Raw genomic sequence first — 19,151 nt, forward strand, 5'->3', positions numbered from 1 at the left:
GCCTAATAACCCTTTTCAACCACAAACCAAAACAAAAAAAGTGAATTGCTGTGAAGCTAAAAACAAGGAAAAGTAGACATTGAAATTGACATACATGATTTTCATCTCCATATACAGTGACTGGTAAGAGCTGCACGTTGCATTTGCAGTGTAGTACCGTCAGTCTTCATTAGAGGGAGCCATAGCTCTATGAGACACATTATGATTTGCAATAAATACCAAAAGCCTGGAGCAAGACTTCTGTGTAAAACAATCATAAAAATGTATAAATCCGTTCATATAACCTGGTGCAGACAGGCATTTACATCACCCTTTTTCCTTGACCCCCCCACCCCTCCTCACTGAACTCCTCTACCTCCCCTCCACATCCAGCTCTTCATCTCTCTGGGGAACCTATCAGGCCATTTCACATCTGTTGAGTGGTGGAAGACCATGAGGACCTGTCAGGAGCTCTCATTCGCTGATGTTTTATGGGTATGAAGCCCTCCAATGCTGGAGTGATAGGAATGAAGGAGGAGGAGGGAGGGAGGTGGACGGTGACTGCATGCATCGCACCCTGTGTGCAATTCCACTGGAGCATTGGCGGCATCCTTGTTCACTCTCCTCTGCAGATTTAAGGTGATGGCATGTGCCAACTGTGGGATAATTTACAGCTTGTTTACACCCGGAGAATGTCCCATCAGACCTGGGAAGAAGAATGAGGGAGTGTAGGCCTACATGACACCATGCAGTCCCTCATCTCTCCATCTATCTATCCATCTGTCTATCCCTCTCACAGCTCTCTCTCTCTCTCTCTCTCTCTCTCTCTCTCTCTCTCTCTCCACACACACACACACACACACACACACACACGCGCACACACACACACACACACACACACACACACACACACACACACACACACACACTCATTATGATGAATATGATTAATGAAGGGGCTGAAAAAGTGCCAGTGGGTACTCTGCTTGATTTGCCTCTCTGCTCCACAGCTGAGCTTCATGTAATGCCAGCTTTCATCCATCTCAGCGTCTCAATATTTGAAATTAAATGCCGCCTTTTTTCTTTTCTTTTTATTTATTTATAAAAACTAGATGTTCTTTTTGGTGTTCAACATTTAGACATGTTAAGGTATTACCAATAACATTTTGTTTGTTGTTTATTGTTTGCATCAGAGCGGCGCTGCAGTACTTGGGTCCCGCCTCAGTCGGAAATCTGGAGACTCTTTTTGATGTCTTGCACTTGTCTCAAGTTGTTCTTGGCTGTTGATCTGGAATTTGTTTTTGTACAGAACGTTGCCTAAATTATTAATAAGTTTGATGTCAGAAGATAGATTAATCTTGTTTATAGATCCATACAGCACCTTAATCACTATATTAGCATTGGAAAGACACTATTGCCTGTTATGGTCTTGGACTGTTATGGTCTTAAACAGGACTCAACTTGCTCTGGACTCAGTCTTGACTTGGATTTGATTGGACCTGGTCTTGGACTTGACCTCGACTTGATTAAGTTGCCCTTGACTACAGCCCTGCGTCAGAATGGTAGACACATATTGGCATCAGTCAGCACGATAATGGAAAAAAAGACGTTTCAATGGAAAAATGAAAGTGAACAAACGACCTAAACTTGGTTAAGAGCCCATGTAACAGTTGACAGGGGAAAGTGTTCTAAATATTTTATTATCATTCACACTAACTGAAACATTTATACCTCTGTGGTCAGACAATGAACACAGGAAGGAGGACAGGGGGACATAAGTTACATTATACTAAAGCAAAGGGAATTAAAATTAACTGTAGTTTCTCGGTTTAATCGAGTATTTTACTTTGCTCTTTAATTTAGCAGCTTGGGGCCTTGATGACCCTGATGAAAGCCTAATGAAACTAAATGTGTCACTGTCACCTCATGAAAGAACAGGTACGAAATGAAATAGTTCAAGGAAGAACAACTCAGGCTGTGCAGCAGAGACATGAGACACAATTACTGAGCAAGAGTGCGGTGGAAAGAGCAGTGGAAAGGTCATGGTGTTAACTGTCAGACGTGTATGTGTTCATACGGGGATCTGATGCTTAAAGGTCCCATATTGTAATGAGAGATTTCCATGTATTATTTTTATTATAAAGCAGGTTGAGGTGCTATTAAAATACTGTGAAAAAATCAAAACACTCAACCCACAGAGAAATGCAGACAGCCCGTATTCAGAAAGTGTGCCTTTAAACACACCATCAGGACTTCTGTACAGTTGTGATGTCACAAATATACAATATATAGGTAGAATCTGCAGCTACAGTGCCGTTACAGTCATTCCCCGGCTGCAGAGACACGAGTGCTTTTCACACAGAGCTGCAACAACGCCGAAAGAAGGAACGCCAAGCAAAAGAAGCAAAAGAACCGTTGGTATCTGAACCGATCTGCACTGTCAATCACTTGAAGCCGACCGCAGCATGCCCGTGCCTGTAACCGCGAAGGAGAGGACGGTGCATAATTGCATGCAATGTTTCTGTAAATTACCTATAATGTAGACTGAACTCTGAATGCTTCTGTGTCACTTTTGACCTGGCTGCGTGTCTTTCCGTCCTATCGGCTTTACCATTCACGCAGACTTCTGCTCAATGCTGTTGCCGCCCTGTGACTACCTCTGTTGCCAGCTCAGAGGAGCAACAGATCTGTGCCCCCCCATCGCCTTTCACACAGATGGTGGGGTGTAATAAAGACGCAACAGCCCCCCAATAAAAAGGCAGTGTGAAAGGGGGCTACTGAGAGTTCAGATGCAGGATATCCGGACCAATCAGAGCAGACTGGGTTTTCCGGAGAGGCGCTTAAAGGGACAAGCACTAAAACAGAGCGTTTCGGACGGAGGGTGAACACAGGTTTATTCAGACGGATACTGTGAGAAAAATAAAGGGGTTTTGAACAGTTATGTGGATGTGATGCACCTGAAAACAATACATCTATCAGAAGTCTGTGATCTTTCATTTCATCAGTATCTTTTCTGTTATTGTTTTGTGTGACATGCCCTTAAATCACACATTCATTCATTCATCTTCAACCGCTTGTCCCTGTCGTGGTCGTGAGGGGCTGGAGCCGATCCCAGCTGACTACTTTATTATTTTGCAGGTGCTTTGTAATGACGATCTTGACCATCGGGTGGCAGTGTAAACTGCTGGGAAAACAGTTGAACTGAGGAAACTCAAATCCATAAGGGTAAATTGAATTATTCCCTTTCTGTCCCTTTGTCTCCTCCAGAATTGATGGCTCAGAGACAGATCTAATCCAACCATTTCAAAGCACAATATGTCACATTTTTCACATTTAAAACTGATGTGTTACACAAAATACTTGGGAAGTAATAATGGATTGAGAATGATACGGGGAAGTGAGAGGAGAAAAAGCACTGCCATAAAAGGGAGATAATGAAAAAAGCATAAAATGTATGCAATGGGGAGAGATGAAGGGGAAATTGAGTGCCGTGGTGTTGATAGACAGGTCCATAAAATCTAATTTGGCATTAGGAGTGGGAGCAGAGAGCCCCCAGGTGGACAGACTGTATAGTGAGATGCACAAAGCAGAAGGTGTGGATTTTATGACTCATAATTGCTTCGATTTGAAGGAGGTGACTGTTTCTATGTGGACTGGAAGACGTGAAGGTATATGTTGAGCTTCATGTTGTTACCAGTAGGAGCTGTTTGTTATTATCTAGTGGCGTGTTATCTGTGCATGCGTTGAGGTTTATCCACAGAATTACACCTTTCTATGATTTGTGGGGAGATGTTTAAGTGTTGGGGACATAGATGTTCCTCCCAGCTAAAGGACAGTCACACTGTTAGATTATCTGGTCCACATGAGGTCTTACTCCTTCTTCTAATGTCTATTTCGAGTTGATCTAGTATGTTGTGGCTTGGATAGATGTCTCAAGGTCCACTATCTTAATCTCTTAATTCATTATGTGTTCATTTCAAGCCAACTCTGCATTCTTGTTTGTTTTCTGTGCAGCAACAACCTCGCATTTAGAGATAAAAGACGCAAGAACGAAGGCCGGTTCAGTTCAGTTCACTGCAGTAAGATAAGCTCTGTAGTTACCACATAATTAATTCACTTTATTGGAACTACTCAGCTATGCATGAACACAGAAACCACTGCCTACACGGAGGACTGGAAGCTCTGCAGTGCAGCTGTCAGGAGTGCTTTGCAAACTAAACCTCTCGCTTATCTTTTTTTCAGCCCAACACATCTTTTCATCCTTATTCCGTGTGATTTTTACATAGAGTTTGATAGCTGTACATTATGAGTAATAACCCAGACAGCATATGCACATCTGTAAGTCTCAGTGAGCGCGTAGGCCTAATTACTGTCCGCAGCATGTGTGGCTACGTAGGTGTAATTGGAAAATCAACAGGGTGCCTGAGTAAATATGTAGGCCTAATTGGTAAGTCAGCAGGGTCTGCAGCAGCCCTCGTGTGCAAACACTGTAGGAAGGACATAACAAACATCTTCACAAACACAAACAACACTAAGTTTTTGTGCCCACAGGACTGCAAAGACATGAAAATCAGATATATCATCACTGCAGGGTGCACTATTTGAGCTGTAAGTAAACATTCTTCCAGTGATTGTCGTTTGTAAGGGCACCTTTTGTCCTCCACAAACTTACCAAGGACTGTGATCGCAGTCTCCCTGCTTTACCTCAAGCAGGGACGTCATTGCCCTTCTTTTTTTCCCCCTTGTTTCATGTCATCTCTAAACATCACATATCACTTAAAGCTTCTTCTTTTTTACATTCAAAACAGAATAAAAGCTATATATATAAGATGATGATTAGATAATGAAGCCACTTTCTTTCTAACTGCAGCTGTAAATTGCCTGTGCCTTCCTGTGATACTGTATTTGCAGTAATTTGATCATTTTCTCACATGATGCAGTTTAGCTCAGACAACAGAGTAAAATGAACAGAAGGTTCCTGCATATCAAAGTGTCTGTGGCAGTAACACTGTCCCGGAGACTCCAATTTGACAGACAATACTGCAAAGTGCAAAATTGGCCAATTATGCTACAGTCTGATATCATATCATTAGTGCACTGTGCAGTGTTCAGGGTGAAGAAAGAAAGGGGTTTGTTACAAAAAGAAGTCTTGATATTTTTCATAATTTCTTCTTCATTATAAAAGTCTTTGTCCTGTTTTTGGAGAACTCGAATATGATACAATGAGTTATGATACGATACAGTGCAATACAGTAAGTTATGATAGGATATGATACACAATACTCTACGTATTCTGTGAATTTCTGCATTAAAACAAATTAAATTCATATAAAACTATAGCAGAATACTAACTAACTAAACAAAGCTGATTGCAGCTGAAAAAGACGACACAAGATGTGATGTTGATGAGAACTTGTAGACAAATCTCTGAGAGTGAGGACCACGACCCTCACAGTACGGTACAGTATGAATGAATTCATTTTTTATTCTAAGTAAATTTCTATATGCAAATATGTTGTAAAAATGGAGGATACTGAGGCAATTGGGTGCATTTCTGATTCATTCTTGTAACACACTTAAGTACAGTAAATAAAATGAAAATGTGTTAATCATATTTTGACATACTGATTTGTATGGAAAAAAAGATTCAGACTTTAAAGATAAAATAATTCATGTAATGCTGTTAGTGTTTTTTTTTTAATGTGTTATGAGTGACAGTGTATACACAGCACATATATTTTGAGTGAGTTGTGGAGGTGAGATTAACTGTTTGGCCCAGATTCAATTCAATTTAATTTTATTTATAGTGCCAAATCATAACAAAAGTTACCTCACTACCTCAGACACTTTACATATAGAGTAGGTCAAGACCACCCTGTGCCTTATTTATAATTTACAGAGATCCAACAATTCCCTAATGAGCAGCAACAAGTTGCACAATCTTTAATAATAATAATAATATAAATAATTAATATTATTATAGTTATTTTATACAGTATTAATCCAGCAATTTTGTGCACACTGTGGTGACGAAACCCTTCCTTTTAACAGGCAGGAGCGTCAAACAGACCCAGACCTGGATATCTGTCTTGATCGGTTGGGGAGGAAAAAAAAGAGACAGACAGACAGACAGACAGACAGAGACAATGACAGACAGACAGACAGAGACAATGACAGACAGACAGAAAGAAACAATGACAGCCAGACAGACAGACAGACAGACAGACAGACAGACAGACAGACAGAGACAATGACAGATAGACAGACAGACAGAAAGAGAGAAAGACAGACAGACAGACAGACAGAAAGACAGACAGACAGACAGACAGAAAGAGAGAAAGACAGAAAGACAGACAGACAGACAGACAGAAAGACAGACGGACAGACAGACATACAGACGGACAGACAGACAGACAGACAGATAGACGGACAGAAAGACAGACAGACAATCCCAGAGATGCGAGCAACCACAAAAGTAACAGATGCATGTGGGTGATGTAGTCTTTATAAAGAGCTTTGAAAAAGCGGCTTCAGTCCTGTTTGTTAGGAGAGATACACGGTGAGACAACAGGAAGAGACAAGGACATCTCAGAGCACAGCACAGTTATAGATAGTGTGGACATCAATGACTGTACTGATATATGACAACAAAATCACCATATTCATGGCCACCAACAATAATCAGAACAACCCCCATCATCATCATCATCATCATCACCATTGACAGTAACAGTAACAGTCAGCGAAGAGGCAAAGATGAAATAAAGAGAAAATAGATGAATGAAAGTTGGCATCACATCTCTCAACCAAACTTCTGTATGTAGGGCAACGTTGTTCTTTTTTTTTTAATGAAAATGTCAAGGTTTTCTCTGCTATACGCGTGAAAAGGCAGCAGAACACATAAACTGCAGTCGACTTGTAGAGTTTATCGGGGGCAGTAGAACAGCGTACTGTTTTCATCAGTGCGGTCTTTTGTCCCTTTGGGCTCCCTCTGTAGCCGCTTCAATGCAGCCTTCATTTCTGCCTCAATCTCTTTCACAATTTACCTGTAAACTGTCCTCGTTTTTCTTTGTTCCTGCACACAAAGGTGTTTACCTGCTTTATGTGGTGCTGAGATTACCTCTGCCATTGTGCAGCCGGCGTGTTGGTGAGGCAACAAGGTGTCTCCATGGGAACTCGGTTCAGGGGTCAGTATATTGCAGATGCACTTTGCCAAGATGTAAAAATTCAGTAAATTGAAGCACCGTGACTGGATTTTGAGTGACTCCTGGGTGTCCGTTCTGTGCTGTGATGTGCTGCTTCCTCTTTGTGTTAAAACATAAATGTTGATGTTTGTCCACACGTCCAGCTCCCTGAAACCCACTTCTCCCTGAATGAAAAGCCTTTCTTTCTTTGAATCTCTTTTTAGAAGAAAACAATAGTTACATTAGAATGAAGTGTGTATATCTTTGCTTTTATTGCATTCAATTCCATCTGTTAAAATGTTATTTTATCCTTTTTATTAGTATGTATTCAATACTTTAGGTATTTTTTATCATTTGGGGGGGGTTTGTTTGTGTGTGTGTGTGTGTGTGTGTGTGTGTGTGTGTGTGTGTGTGTGTGTGTGTGTGTGTGTGTGTGTGTGTGTGTGTGTGTCCGGCCCGGTGGTGATTAGCCGTGGTACTGATCTGCTGTAACACAATGCCAGCAGGATTAATTGAAATCTGAGCCTCCTTCGAGCCATTATTGATCATTTGTCGTGATAGGTCTCATCTTGTGCCTTGTCTTACCACAGTCCAGCGGCCGCAGCAAGACTGATACACAGAACTCTGTCTTGGCCTCATCGCTCACTTGAAAGTCAGAAAGGATCCACAATAACTGATTCAGTTCAGTTCTTTAAGAAGATAATGTCACAGTACACGTCTGTTAATTAATTTAATGCAGGATATTTCACATTCCATGTTTAATCTGTACATCACAAATGTTATAAGTTCCTTCCATCCATCCATCCATCTTCAACCGCTTGTCCCTATCGGGGTTGCGGGCGGCTGGAGCCAATCCCAGCTGATATTGGGCGTGAGGCGGGGCACAACCTGGACAAGATGGCAGTCCATCGCAGGGCACATAGAGACGAACAGAGACAGACAACCATTCACACTCAAATTCACACCTATGGGCAATTTAGAGTCTACAATTAAGCTAACACGTGTATGTTTTTGGACTGTGGGAGGAAGCCGGAAAAACCCACACAGAAACCGGGAGAACATGCAAACTCCACACAGAAGGGCCCCAGCCCGGATTCAAACCTGCAACCCTCTTGCAACCACAACACCGTGCCACCATGTTATAATTATTATGTTATATTAATTATAAGGACTATGTCTACATGTCTGTGAGCAAAGACACTTGTTGAGTGTGTATGTGAAGGTCACAGGTTTGTGTCTATGAGGCCATTTTCTCAATGTGAGGACACAGAGCTGTGGTTTTAAAGGAATAGTTTGGCATTTTTGGGAAATGTGCTTGTTTGCTTTCTTGTAAGATGAGAAAATCGATTACAATCTCACGTGTGTACGATAACTACAAGGGTACTGCAAGCAGCCAGTTAGCTTAGCATGGCATCAGTTAGCCTGGCTCAATCAAAAGGTCACAAATGCAAGTTTTTATTTATGGGTTGTTGTTGTTTTTTATCAAGCAAGCTAGGCTAACTAATTCCAGTCCTTGCGCTAAGATGAGCTAAGCTAATTGCGCATTTATGACAGTGGTATCAATGTTCTTTTATAACTCTTGGTAAGCAAATACTGTATGTATTTCCACAAATGTCTGGTTGCAGGTAAACAGTCCATGTGGAGAGTAAACAAAGAGAAACATATCGACCGTCATGCAATAATGGGAGTCGGAACCTTTCATATGCAGATAGCTGTTTGTAGATATCTCAACTGCAACTACATTCTCACGTCTCAAGTTGCTAAATTGGACCGTAAACAACGACCACCACTCAGAAGAGGAAGTCTTAGCCTGGGTCTGCTGGGTACACCGGAAAGCCGTATATATTAGCTGTTGCCCCCCGGAGGCTTAATTGTTGTTAGACAAATAGCTGATAGGTGCAGGAAGAGGTTCTAGTTAAGGTTCATGTTAGGCACACAAGAAAATCCACTCTTAGGCTAGTTTGTTAGGGTTAGGGTTACAAAGACATGTTCATTTTAAGGTTACATAAGCCAAAACAGGGTGAGAACAGCCAAGCTAGGTAACACAGTGTCCTCAAAAGTATAATACAAACATGTGTGCGTGTGTCCTTCAGCGTTTACACCCATTTTTCACTTCCATTCAGTGTGTAGTTCCCTGGTTGTGTATGTCCATGTGTGCACAATATGTAGTTTCAAATTGTTGCGTCTCTATTATCATGTGTCATAACCATCCTATTCATTCTTCCATTCATCACTGTGCTGCAGACTGCTCTGTGCTGTTCAAATAACAGGATGAAAAAGATCACGACCCCAGATGAGGAGGAAAATGCGTTCTTACCTTCAGACTGATACAAAGCCAGTCTGACCAGACTTCCCCTCTTTCTCTTCACATCCTGCATCGTACACGTAGACTACAATATCACTGTGTTCTCCTCATCTCACATGCTGTAATGGTGAGAGAGGTAATGTGAAACCAAACTTTTTATTAGCTCATCGGCTGCGATCCGATAATGATGATGAATACACTAACAATGTAGGGCCAGCATTGTTACTGTGATAGCACTAGTGTTGTCACGATACCAAAATTATGACTTCGGTACGATACCTGCCTAAAATATCTCGATACCGATACTGAAACGATACCACGGCAGAAAACTAAAACATCAGCAAAAGTAATGGAATAAAATATTAGATGACAAAATGTGGAACTTAAAATTATTTATTTTTATTCATTACAACACTTAAACTTAAAAAGTCAAAATAAATATAGAGATTTTTGTCAAAGCTGCAGAACTTTATGCTTATGCTTCAATACTACTAATATTATCATCATTATTTCAGGCTGATAGTTAACTTAGCTGCCAATGTGGTTACAAGCATCTCTGTGTCCAAAAAGACAAGTGTCTTGTGTTGTTTATTTGTCTTGTTTGCTCTCACAGATTATTGAATGACCTGATTTTCCATTTAAAGCTCAGTGTTTGTAGTAGAAAAAAATTAACAGCACATTAACTACAATTCTATTCAGCATAAAAATAATTGTAAATCTGGCAATTCGTAAAATAAGATAATACTTTATTCGTCCCACAAAAGGGGAAATTTGCAATTTGTATTTTAAGTTGATAAAATTCAAACCTTGTATTATCAGCCTGCAAACTACATTAGTGCAGTAAAGTATAACACAAATGACCCAGACCCGGTGGAGGTCTGTGCTCTTACCATACCATTTTCTAATAATGTAAATTACAATATATCTTGTAAATTTCTGACAATAATGTACATGCTATGATTATATTACTAGCACCGGTTGACTTAAAATGAGTGTTGTTGTTTATCATACTTGTGAACACCAGCGCATGTTATCGTAAAGTTCATGTCACCAGTGTGAACGTTGCGTTAGCAGACAGAGATATGTGGAACCACACCGGACTGTTAAACAGCTTCTCACCTGACTGCCTCCTGCAATTCTGATGGGGAAAACAGTTCGCTTGACTTCATCCGGGGGATATTTAACGTTATCTATTGCTAACCTGCAGCTCTTTGAACTCTCGGTGCAAATCGGGGTGTCTGTCCGCGAGATGCTTCGCCAGGTTGGACGTGTTGCCTTCCTTGGTCATCACCGACTTATAGCATCTCTTACATACGGGCCTTGTGGTGTCCGTGGGCTTGCCCTCGCTGTCTGCTTTTACAACAAGCCTCGGACGGTCGGCAGGAGCACTCGTGAGACTTTCGGCCATGTCTGTCTCGCTCTGCTCTGTGACTGTCTGTCACCGTAAAGCCACGCCCACTCCGTCTGCAGGCAGCGAGGAAGCAGAGAGAAGCTGCACAGACACGCTGTCGCAGAAAATTCAGAAAGTACCGATACTAATAAAACGTGAAAAAGTATCGTTCTTAACGGCTGGGTACCGCGGTACCTTTCTAGTATCGGTATACCGTGCAACACTAGATAGCACCGTCTCCAAATCCATAACGCTGCAAATTCATCTCCCTGCAGAATATGAAAGATATTTTTACTGCAGATTAAGAGTCCGAGAGCGCTGTTGATGTTCTTATTTAGAGAGATTAAATTACTTTATTACAGCCACTGGGGACGTTTCATTATCTCCAGGTGTAATTTCACAATTTTCCCCTGATTGCCTATGCTCATGCATCAAAACATCACCTCATGTCAGCAGCTTTTGTTCAATTACGCTGAAAAAGGCCCAGTTGTCCTTGTAACCACACCCACGCCACTGCATGAGAACAATCGGTCTCCACGACAAAAGATTAGCACCTACATGCGTTTGTGTGCATGTGTGGATGTTTTTCCATAGAACGTTGTGTTCGATGATATAAGACCCTTTATTCTCTAATAAACCAATGATAAATTAAGCATTTCATTATGGCTTTCATCTGTAAAGGTCGTCAAGTGACATGAAAGGAACTGAGCGCACCCAACATGCCATTTATAATTAATTTATGTGCAGGAAATACGCTACGCTAAAGACCAACCGTCCTCCCATCCAACTGTGATGTATGAGAATAAAAACAAAGCAAAATATAAAAATATAAAGCAGCAATTTAAAGAATTTCATCTTGGAATTCATTCAAAACAGGTGGAAAGTGGGCAAAAAGTGATTTTTGACGGATAATGTTTGGGTTTATAAGATTATCCCTCTCATATATATCTCTCTCTCTCTCTCTCTCTCTCTCTCTCTCTCTCTCTCTCTCTCTCTCTCTCTTTCTGGCTGTCCTTAATCCATTTACTTCTTTTATCCACAGCTTGCACAACTGATCACAAGTTTCAATCACAAGATGCAGAACAATCACAGTGTCTGTGAAACAGCACGGGAAAACAGGAATATCTTTGTTTTCTTGGTCGTGTCTCCATTTCTAAGAATGACATGCTGCAGCGCATTTTTACAAATTCAATTTATCCTTGCAAACTGTCGTCATTAAAGGTACATATTCTGTCTTAACACTAAAAAACAACATCAAAGACGCGTTTGATGAATAAATTCTGAAGATTTAAAATCCCGATCGAGTCAGTTGAGATTCTCCTGGGACAAAGTTTGATCATTTATTCACATCTTCCAACACAATTTGCATCAGGTCACACTAATTAGGAATTGTTGACTGATACTGTTACGTAATGATAAATCCTACACACTACGAAAAGTACTTAATGCCTTTATTACATTGTGTGTAATGTAATACAGTGTAATACAGTGTGTCAACTAATAACAGACATTTTTTGTTGTTAAAAGTCAGCCTGAAATAAACTTCAAACTTCAAACTTCAAACTTCAAACTTCAAACTTCAAACTTCAAATGTGGCAATTGCTGTACAGTAAGTGAACTGCTCATAAATAGCTCGGGGCATACACACAGAGAAATGCACGCAGCCCGTATTCAGAAACTGTGCCTTTAAACGAGCCGTAAGGACTTCTGTACGGTTGTGATGTCACACCTGCCTTAGTGCAGCCACAGTGCCATGTCCCATCGACAATGACGGTGCAGAGACACAGAGCGCGTAGCGTCAGAATACCTGGAAACACTGACCATTCAGAGCAGACGGGGCTTAAAGAGGCAGGCGCTAAAACATACAGGTATATTCAGACATACAGTATGTGAAAAAGAATGTGTTTTTTGAACTTTAATGCATGTCAACATGCAGAAACCTAATATAAAAGTATGAACCTGAAAATGAACATACCTTTAAAATCGTTAAAACACTATTCTCACATTTCCCACTATGGAAGCACAGTGAGCTGCTTCGTTGAGTCACAGTTTAGGAAAAACCCATGGCTAGTGTTTCAACATGTGAAAACTTTACACAGTATTTGTGTGTAGGCAATGACATTAAAATACCTTTAAAACAAAAACAATACCAGGTAACCTAAAAACGTATGAGAGAATCAATAAATGGTTTCTCTGATCTCACCCGATGTCTCGATATTGAATCTGGCCAGAGATTAGATTTAAGCTGCTGGGGATGTCTCTGAATAATGCTGTGGGGTTTATGAGCAGGAAATAATAAACCCATGGCTAAATTCCTCCAGCAATCCAATTTATTAAATTAACACATGCATGTTGGTTATATACCGTATATATATATATCTCGTTTTCCCCACAATGATGCAACAGTATCGATTGCGCTACTCAAGGCTGTATTGAAAGAAGGATGGCATCATTCACGTAACAGCAGTATTAACCATAGATTTGTCTCATACCATCCAGCTCCAGAAGCCTTGAATCATCATTCAAAACTAATGAACTGCACACAGTTGCTGCTTTCAAACTGCCACTTACAAAAGCGATATTGATGCTGCAGGTAATTCAAGCAGCAATAACAGGCACTTTGAATGGTTCACTGTTGTAAAATGTGATGTGATATAAATGTAAATACAAAATATGAAGGATGTGGAGGGCGGGCGTGTGATTCGGTGGTGGAGTTATGCAGTCATTTTCCTCTCTATACTGACCTGTAAGGAGGACCTGTCCCTCCCTGCTGTCCCTCTCTATTTTCCTCTCCCCCAGTTCCCCTCTCCCCTTTCCTCATCTTTCACCTCCTGTCTCCTTTGTTCTCCATTTTCTCCCACATATGATTTCTTAGGCTCTTGGTATATGTTACCTGTGAGTAATCAAATATGACACCGTGTTTACTGTACGGGACTGCAGCAACTTTTCCTCCTTGTTCAAACAAGAATGGCCATCGTGTTAAAGGCGCAATAATGTACATGTATATTTTTAACCCTTTAAATGACATGTACATATATTCACATGTACATATATTCACATGTAAATGGTTTACATATGAATGTTTTCTCTTTCTCAAATTTGAGTGGCCGACGTTGAGTTAAACTTTAACTATTCAAATTTTATTTCTGAAGCACTTTTCGTACAGGTTGGTGCAATGAAAAACTGTCGACTGGACACCTTGAACTGCAAACAATGTCGATAATGACTCTTTCTATTATGAATTTCGAACCCATGGACTTTTTAGAAACTTTCCTCAAGCCAGGAAAGCGATTTTATAAACCTGTTCATCATCCCAATGTCAAATCCAAGCAGAAGCACTAATGCACGTTTCCAGTTGGCCACATAGAAGTAAACCGCGAAGTCCAGAAACTTTTTTGACGTATGTGCGAGGCAAAGGGTACTGCAACACCCCCTGGTGAATGGCACAGGATAGGTAATGTGTTATATATACTTTATGTATGCTTGCTATCAGATCATCATCACATTTTTATCGCCAACGCCTTTCTTTATCCTGGAGTAAACTGCCTTAATCAAAAATGTACATACAGTACACCCAACAGACAGGACACAGTATGTCAGAGGGAAAACAAAAGACTGGGTATCGGGTACACAGTTCAAAATAAATTAAAAAAAGATGTTTTCGTAAATAGTTCATCCGCAGATCATCCTGATCCACTCCACTGATGCGGATAGGTTGCTTGGCCTCACATGTGTGGTTAAAAGACGCCATAAATGTAATTCCCTGTCAGGCCGATCTGATGTTAGTGATAAATTGAATTCCTATTTTGTTCTCATAGTTCATTTTGGCCTTGACCATTGCACTGTTTACTTCTCTGGAGACAGCCTTCTTCTCAAAAAGATGACCTGTGTAAAATATTTTTTCCTTTTTGTTGATGACTGTTTTTAGCTCTTTAGTTACTCTTTAGTTTTAATATTTGTTTAATAAACAAATATCGAACTCTTTAGATTTAATATTTGTTTAATATTTTAAGATATATATATTTTTTGTTGGGAGTCCACGCAAAAAGAAATATGGGATGAAAATGTGTTAGAGTTCATCAACATTGTCACAAGTATCAAAAAAGCAATCCCCTCCTCCTCTCTACACTCGAGGCGTCTGAAGGAGGGTATGTAAGTGGACATTAAATACACGCTGTTATGGTACGAGGGCATGGGAGGAGATTTATATGAGCCAATGCATAAATTTAAATGCATTGGCTCTCGGGTGGATGTAAACACTTAAGGAAGCCGCTGTGTTATGTGTGTGTTTGTATCCTATATTTTATGTTTTCTTACATGATCATTATTTCTTTTAATATATAATGTATTTTCAATGAATTATACAACTTATTGTTCTAGGGCCATAATCATGTAAGAAAATCATCCCCACAGCACCACCCACTGGACGCCTGGCACATGAGCGGACGTTTATTGTCGGTGCGCAGGTGCCCTGTTCGATTTCATTGCAGCCCGGTTCACAGCAGCCAGGCTGCAGCGCTCAGGTTCAATACTGGACAAATTTCACAGAGGTGTTGCCATTAGTGACTTACACAGACATACATGGGGAAAGGGGTGCTGGTTGAAAAATACAGAAATTACCCTTTAAAATGTAATGTTTCAGACAGTGGGTGAATACAGAGGAAAAATACTGTGTGTTATGAACATTAAAGCACGTAAATGTGTGCTAGTAGAAACCCAAAATACAACTATGAACCTGAAAATGAGCATAATATGGGACCTTGAGGACAGAACACAGCACTGCGCAGATTCACTGTTTAACTTGTTTTGACTGGAGATAAGGCACAAGGACCCGCTTCAATCACTGAACATGTAAAGAAATTTTAAAAAGGGCTTTCATAACCTGTTATGGAAGAGAAATCAAATTAAACACTAAGATTGCATGATGAAAGACAAGATGCCCTGGGGCACAAAAACAACCTGTAAAGCTGTGCACACAGCCCTCGCCACCAGGGCACTTACATAATAGGAGCAACTTTAATTGTCTGTGTTCAACTGATTTATCTGGATTAGAGAGAATATTAATGCCCGAGTTCCCATACACACATGAACATAATCATAATGTTCTCATTATAATCACTGAGCTCTCATTTACATCTGATGCTGTGAGCAGCTGTGCCAAAGGGGCTACGCTGCTGTCTGTTATGTAAGGAGCCTTATGAAAGTGCCTTCACACTTCTTATCACCAGGGGTCGTAGTTTCCTCACACTGAGTTCAGTGAGTGATTCGAAACAATCCTCACCAAATAACTCTAATAAATCCATAGAGGGATGGGGGAGACATATATAAACAAAGACATGTCTCTCCTACTGAGAGAAAGCACTGTTTTAAACTGGAGTAAACTAAATAATCTAACAATCCACTGTACCCTAGGAAGCCTAGTGAGACAACATGTTTGTTTTCATTCTGGAGGAGAGAGAAAAGCACTGAAGCACGAGGGAGTGAACTGTGGTTTGAAGAATGCAGTTTACTGTAGACTGAAACATACACACAAACACGCGTAAGTTACAGAATAATAAGTTGATTTTAGTTAAAACACATTTTGATTTTACTAATTGATTGATTTAATTCACAGTATAGACTGGCGTCCTGTCCAGGGTGGATCGGCTCCAGCCCCCCCGCGACCCGACCCAGGGATAAGCGGTTGAAGATGAATGAATGAATAATTCACAGTAAATTTTAAAAAATCCATGGAGGACCTGCACACAACAGAAAATAGAAATGTTTTTTTTTTGCTTTTTTTACTGATTAATGATTTTTTTTTTACTGATTTACAACAATAGAGAGTTATTTCTTCTGAAGACGAGTGGAAGGCTGCAGTTTGTCTGACACGTTCGAGGACAGAGGAGAAATGAGACACTGACGGACGCAGATGATGGGGTTAGACGAAGTAGGACACCAGGCCAGAGAAAAACAGTGTGGACAGTGCAGAGAAAGAAAAGCCATGTGAATCAATGACAGCAAAATCTAATTTTCATTTAACCTAGATTTGATTTCTTATATCTGGCATTAGTGGTTAAATGTTTATGCCAGAGCAGGAGAAAGGTACATGGACAAAGACAGAGCGAAAAATAAAAGGAGGGAGGGGGGGGGGGGGGGGGGGGGGGGACATGTGCCATCGACTAAAGCTGGGCAGAGAGGACGCCGCAGGTGTGACAGTGGTCTGATCTGATTTGTTAAGCATGTGCATGCAGCTCATACCTGTTTGTGTTGGGTTCATGTTTACATGGGTCATGCTATGTAGGTCAAAAACATGGGTTCATCATCATGCTGATTCATCAGGGATAAGCAAATCCTCAACAGCATGGCGGTCGCCCATCTTAATTCACCTTTTAACCATACAATAGAAATTTGGGACACAACCTTTTGAGTGTCTTGCGGACTAAAAGGCAATTGCTGCCTGACAACAGGGCTCAGGTCTGTGCACTGAAAAGAGTATTATGATGTCTAATGGTGCATATATTATTCTATTGTTTTTGGTGTATGTGATGAATACCATTTGGGTGACTTTAGACAAATTGTCGTAATTATTAAGACTGAAATATTTTGTAGTAAAAAAGTGTCTGGATTCACTTGTCTGGATGTTTACCCTGATAAATGTTTTCTTAGGGTTCCACATGTTAAACACGAATCAAACAAAAGTGTTTAATACTATTTATAGCCAGCAATTGTTCACACATGGGTGCAATAAAGCCTTCAATTGGCGAGGCATCGGATGGCTTTTATTGTGAAGCAGTCACAAGAAACGCAATGTGTTTGTCACTGCGCCAACAGTGATCGTCTTCAGGGAAGGAAGGTTAGGCGGAGCGAACGCAACAGAATTGTTATTCAACTCACATGTGTGTGAAGTGGTGCATTGTATTTTTGAGAGTGTACCTACGTTACCCTATTTTAGGAAAAAGGTCTGATGTTCCCCGCTTTTCACAGAAAGGGTTATATGTTCCCCCATCTGTTATTTTTGCCCCATTCGAACTGCAACTGCATTCCACTGCAAATAGGCCTATGTAGACCCTAACACTACCCTGACGCTAATCTAGACCCTAAAAAAATGCTGAATTAAATCATCGAAGGCTTATGCAAACAGGAAACATTGGAGCCTTTTAAGGATCCATAGGGATGACCCTGTATTGTCTCTGTTAGCATTGCAAGCTAGCGATTTTTACTATAATACAACATTTTAACTAACAAACAAATAAAAGAGTGATGACTACTGACAATGAAACTTAAAAACACATTTCAGTGAGATCCAAAAAACACACCTGCAATTACCTAACGCCGCCAATGAGAACGGAGCTCCTCGAGAGTGTAACCTTACAGTCCAAATCCAGACACGTTTTAAAGTATGTAAAAATCACTCTGCTGTGATTTATATTTTTAATATTTAACATGGTTTTCTTACATAGAAAGTTAAAAAATAAAACTCATGGTGGACATCTACTCTTTCTCCCTCATTGAGAAATTCTGGATCTGGTTTCTCTCCACCCTCCGCTGCTCACGCTAGATTGAGGGTCTTCAGTGACTGTGTCTTAGCTTCTCTGTGAGGTTGAAGTGGCGAGCGTATTAGGATGGCGTAACACCAGAGAGATTCAGCCATGGGTATTCGTGTTTGAGCCAGCTTCAGACAGGAGGTGGCAGGTCAACGGAGCCCCTCGGGTGGAGAGAGGATTCATAGCCTCTAACTGCAACTATAGTTTTGACATCCTGAACCCGGCGTCACTCAGATCAGATGAGGAGTGTGTTGTTTACTAAAATCGGCAACTAGAAACACATCAGAAGAGAAAATGCAAGTTAGCATTTGTTAGCTTGCTAGCTTGTAACTGGCAGTGGTTGACAGCTATGATAACAGTGAGTTTTCGCTCTACGCTGACAGTCCGCTCTGCGCTGGAGGTTTCAGGTTTCTTTGCCAGTGTTGAGTCTCCAGGACACTTTTAAATACCCAGTTTCGGAGAAGTAAACAGACATCTCCTGTGTTAATGTGAAAACACCCCTTTAGTGACAAACTTTTCACAGTTACAAGTCAGCATAATCAATGTCAGACATTTAAGGGAACATAAACAGAAGAAAAACACATTATTGAGTGGAGGGGTGCCTTTTAATTTAGGAACTTAGTGCACTGAATTATCCACAAAGTTTGATTGTATTCATATTTAACAGCAAGGAAGAAAAATGGTGTCTCAGGAAGGACTGTATCTCTAGACGGTGTACGAGAGGAATGGAGAAAAAGATGAAGATGGGGCCACCTGGTCGACTCCTG

The sequence above is a fragment of the Echiichthys vipera genome, assembly GCF_963691815.1.
Source record: "Echiichthys vipera genome assembly, chromosome: 3".
NCBI classification, from domain to species: domain Eukaryota; kingdom Metazoa; phylum Chordata; class Actinopteri; order Perciformes; family Trachinidae; genus Echiichthys; species Echiichthys vipera.